The following is a 6,000-nucleotide window of genomic DNA, read 5'->3' as shown; positions in this document are numbered from 1 at the left end:
TTATGAATATAGAGAAATAAAAAAGCGGCTAAAAATACTCGAACAATAAAACAAAGACGTTATAAAAGCAGCAACGTTTGGTAGCTAGTGGTGAGATAGTAGCCCCAATATGATTCTCGATGTACCTAAATACAATATTAAATAAAAATAAGTATCATAGTGGTATTTACACAGGCACAACAATTCACATGTGAAGGTATTACTTATTGTAAGATCTAAAAGTGAAAAATTCACCTTTAAAAGTAGTAAAATGTCATTTCAGCATCTATACTGCCTCGAACGGGGGAAGCCTTAAGGAAGTATTGCTCGTAGCGACATTTTCTAGTTATCTTGAGAAAATGGGCCTAATCTGCAACTGAAAATTTTTCGGAAAATTCTCCACAAAATTTTGCCCGATTTTGTGGAGAATGTAGTGACTTCAAATATTTATTTTGCGGACATTAATTATCATCAAAACGAAACTACACTCTCATATATTCATGTTCAATATGAAATTTAAAAACAAAAACAAAAATAAGGTTATAAATATAGAGAAATAAAAAAGCTGCTAAAAATACTCGAATAATAAAACAAAGTCGTTATAAAATCAGCAACGTTTTTTAGCTAGTGTTGAGATAGTAGCCCCAACATGATTTTCGATGTAGCTAAATACAATATTAATTAAAAACAAGTATCCTAGTGGTATTTACACATGCACAACAATTCACATGTGAAGGTTGTAACACCTTTTTTTTTAATCACAGCGGAAGACTGAATTTACACAAATACCCTTAGTTAATTTCAAACATGATTATAACAAATCATCTAGTTAATTATTTAGTTACAAACCACATGTGTTACGTTAAACGTCTAGTTACATATTTACAAAAGTTAAGACATCATAGTTCATCTTGTCAAAGATATCGTCAGCCCGACTCCCGTCCTTACCAGCACTAAGATCCAGAGCCTGCAAGGGAGGAGGTGAGGGGTTAGCATAAGGCTAAGTGAATTGAACTATTAAAAGGTCTAGCATACAGTACCAACTTGTACTCCTATAACAACAGCTTCATACAACCACATACAACACACAACACCTAGCAACTATCAACTAGTAACTTTACTCCAACTAGAGGATCGGCGGCTTGTACGGGCACGCGACCACTAGCTGATCAGTCTAGTGTCTACCAATAGTCTTTACTACTGAATCCCCAGTATAGTCATCCACACGCAGATGATGCATCGTTCAACACTATACTCAAAAATGGTAGCCAACTAGACCCAACCACAACTAGGTTGACCTCTCTGAGCTGAACCTAACAGATCAAGGTTCAGACAACAACTTGTGCACATACAACCAGTCAACAACTACTACTACAGGCAACTAATACTACTAAAAGCATGGCAACCTTAAATGCGATCAACTGTAGATCATAACTACTAATCATGGTAATTATCAACAATATAAACATAGTAGCGCAACTTGCTACTTTATACTACACCAAGAGATAATCCCACTCACTGAATACCAGCAACTAGCTCAGATAATCTATCACTGAGCTTCTTCTTTATCCTTTTCACCTGAACATAAGGCAAATCAAGTTAGTTTCTGTCTGTTAGCACAAAACAGCACAATACAACAAATTAGTAACAAAAGTGTCACTAAAAGTCCACCTAACACTTATGCATTTTCAGAATTTACATCCAAATTATCATAAGTCACACGGGAAGCATAACGGCTAGACATCAACACTTAGTAAAATATTCTGCCCACAAAGACACTCGGTCGACTGACTTACAAAGTCGGTCGAATGTGTCAACACACACGGCCGTGTGTCCTCACACACGGTCGACTGAGTAAGTTAAATCATCTGGCCAGAACTCATACACACTCGGTAGAGTGTGTCACTCAACCGGTCGATCGTTTGAGTCACTCGGTCGATTGTCAAAGACAGTCCACCGAGTACGTTCTTCAGCAGCTGATGCTGCAAAACCCACGGATTTCACCCCCAATTCACCAAATCTCGATTTTAGACTCATTTTTGACCCTGAAAATGGTTACATCTTTTGCACAAAACCTTTTGGGACTTAAACCCACAAATCTTGCACTCAAACAACATCAAAATCAACTAATTTGGCACCAAAAAACCACTTTGATAAAAACCTAACTTTAAAACTCATTAAAACACAGATTACATCATCAAAACGAATGAATATTACCTTGTTATGACCACGAAATCAGTAGCAACTGATTACGCAACACAATTTAAACTCAAAATCAAGATTCAAAAGATTAAGGTTTCAAGAGAGTGAGAGTTCAGGTACGGAGTATAATTTGGAAGCTTCCAAAAAATGAGAGAAGTAGCTGACTTCTGGCTTTTATAATTAGGTTAAATACAATAGCCTATCACACACGGGTATTTACCTGTTATCTGATATCTTTCGTACTTAATTTGACTACCCTAACGGAGTCCAAATTAAACAAACGAAACTGTTCTGTGACCTTTGTCACAAACTGGTCTCATTTAACCAACTAAAGAATTATAAACATATAATTATTATAATAACATACAAACACACCCAAGGTCATAAGAGTCATTTCAACTAGGCTCGGTAACAGGATGTTACAAATCTACCCCCTTAAAGAGATTCCGTCCTCGAAATCGGGTCAACTACGGTCAACAAACCGTAAACTCAACTAAGTCTTTCACAATAATCAACCCAAAATAGAAAATCTTCCTTCCAATACCCACCGTCTTTCTTCAAACAAGTGCACGCATATGGAATTTCTAACTTTTACTCACGTCCGATACAATACAAATTACCACCATATCCACTGGTCAACAACTTGAATCCACAAATCTTGTGACGACCCTGAAATTTCCAACCGAATTTAAACTTTATCTTTATATTATTCCGACACGATAAGCAAAGTTTGCTAAGTTTAAATCTCAAGAATTTTAAATTTTGTTCATACATTCATTTAACCTTGACCAGACCTTGACGATTCACGAACCATTATAATTGGATAAGAATATATACCTGTATATATGTGTATATATGTTATAACTTGAAAACATAAACAAGGTATTAGGTATAATACTTTACATGATCGTATTTACCGACAGAATTAAAAGATGATACCAAATAATTGAGTTATCAGATTCATTATGATATGATTTACGTGTCTCTGTTAAGAGGCCCACTTTGATTTAAGAAATCTTTCCATCTTAACAATATTCGGAAAATGATAAAGTGATTTACGAGTAAGAACAAATGTTTCTATTATCGAGAATTAGACAAAGGTTAGTGGAAGAATAAATTACATAATAATCCTTTGATTTAGTTTTAAATGTACGAAAATGCTTTACGATAAAATAGAACTCGATTATTTAAGATGTCTTTGATTAAATAACGTGAGATGGAATATTGGTTGTTATATATGTAGATAACTTGCAACGTGTATTTAAAATGTGTTTACGAATATTGAAGATATATATATATATATATATATATATATATATATATATATATATATATATATATATATATATATATATATATATATATATATATAGTTTCAAATTAAGTAACACTTGATTCGATTGATATTTAGATATGTCATCTAGGACGTTTGATAAACGTTGGCGCATAAATGGATTACGCCAAATTAAGTTTTAAAGTATAAACGATACGTGTTATAATATTTTCTAAACAAAATTTAAAATGAACTTTGAAATATAATTAGTTTTGAAAAAATAAATATTATATCATTACATAAATATTTCCATTACTTATGATATATACAAGTTTATATTTTTAAATAAATATATATATATATATATATATATATATATATATATATATATATATATATTATAGTGTAATATTAATTTAGTTATAAGACGTGTCGATTTAAAATAATACTTTTATATACATAATGAGACGATGATTTATAGAAGCAAATGACCATAACACTCAAAGGATTAAGTTACACTTTGAGTAGTATGACAACCCGAAAAATTTTCGACTAAATTTAAACCTAACCTCGACAAAATCCGACGATTCACGAACAATTGTTATAAATATATATGTAATATATATATGTAATATATATATATATATATATATATATATATATATACCTATTATATATTACATAAATAATAACTTGCAATATTAACTTACAAGTTAAATCATAGTTGTTATACTCATACTATTATTACCTTCATTATTATTATAAATATTAATATTAACATTTATATCAGTATTGTTATTTTCAATAATAATATATTGATATGAAATTTGATACACATAATTAATTTTATTATATTAATATTACTATCAATATTAATAATATTAATATCATTATTTTTATTATTATTTATTATTAATAACAATATTATTATTAATAATATAATTACTATTATTAATATAATTATTATTACGTATTATTATTAATGTATTTATTTAATAATAGTAATTAAAAATAAAATAAAAATAAAAACGTGTATCTAAATTAGGTAATAAATGCTTTTGATTTTTTTTAATAATCGTGATTCCTACTTTTAATTTTTATATAAATCATGATCGACTGTAATCTGGTTCTTGTTATTTTTTATTTTATCTGCATTATAATTTTTTATCATCAACTACTACGATTTTGTTTCTGCTCCAGCTTTTAAATTTTTTATATTTGATCGTGATTAATTATTTTATTTCTGCTACTGGTTGTTATCAAATGCTCCATTAATCAATACGCTATATAATCCTTTACATCTTCAATCCAAAGAATCAAAAACAAATTTTATTTTTAAATACAGACACGATACCCCTGTTCTTAGTTCAATTTTACAAAACCTTGAAAACGAATCCCATTTCAGAATCCTTAAATTTAGTTTTGTTAGGAATCGTTTACTAAATCTTCCTGCAAAATACTAAGTTCCAATTCTTGATATCGAGTCTTAATTTCGAGGTCAAAGTTAGTTTTTCAAAATTCAACTGTTATGTTCATCGAGAAATTCGTATTCGTTTTGATGTTTCAGATTAAATTGAAGATTTAGAAAGTTTCTATGAAGGATTTAGAATCTATTTCATGTTGTAATCATAGCCTAAAAGTGTCCAAAATTCGAAATCACCATTTGAGTCCATCATCATCATCGTGAAACCACTACTACTGCTTTTTTTTCTTTTTTTTCTGATAATTCCAAATCATCACAACATATTGTTTCTGGTTCATTTTCAAACTCTAAAACAGTTGATAAGTATGGTTAATATGAATTGGTAAAAGAAATTCCCGTCGGTTGAAAATGGTGGAGAAGAAGGAGAATAGAAGTTGAAATAGATAGGTTTAAAACAAAGTTAAATGGGTATAAATCAGATAAACGGGTACAGCAGAGTGGTCTTGGGTGTTTACGTTATTCGAGAGGTCTCGGGTTCAAGTCCCGTCTCGGGCATTTTTTTTAGAAAAGCTTCTAAGGTAGTTTTCATCTTTCTTATTATTATTATTATTATTATTATTATTATTATTATTATTATTATTATTATTATTATTATTATTATTATTATTATTTTTATTATTATTGTTGTTGTTGTTATTATTAGTAGTAGTATTATTACTATTATTATTACAAAGTATTATAATTATTATTATTGAAAAAGTATTAGCTATCATTTAGTATAATTATATTTACAAGCAAGATTTTTATTATTTTTATCATTATTATTAGTATTTGCAAGATCATTATTATAATTATCATTAACATAAGTATTATTAATATTACCATTATTATTATTAATATGATACCATTAGTAGTATTATTATTAAAACTATTATAATCATTGTCATTGTATTAAAATTATTATTATAATTATTATTATCAATTTTTTTTAATAGTATTATCATTATTAACAAAGTCATTATTATTAAAAGAATTATTATTATCAAAATTATCATTTTAACTAAAAACATCATTTTTAGTAAAATTATCATTTTTATTAAAGTTATCATTATTTTTAGTATCG

This window comes from Rutidosis leptorrhynchoides, chromosome 1 (genome assembly GCF_046630445.1).
Source record: "Rutidosis leptorrhynchoides isolate AG116_Rl617_1_P2 chromosome 1, CSIRO_AGI_Rlap_v1, whole genome shotgun sequence".
Taxonomy (NCBI): domain Eukaryota; kingdom Viridiplantae; phylum Streptophyta; class Magnoliopsida; order Asterales; family Asteraceae; genus Rutidosis; species Rutidosis leptorrhynchoides.
This window is presented reverse-complemented; position numbering follows the sequence as displayed.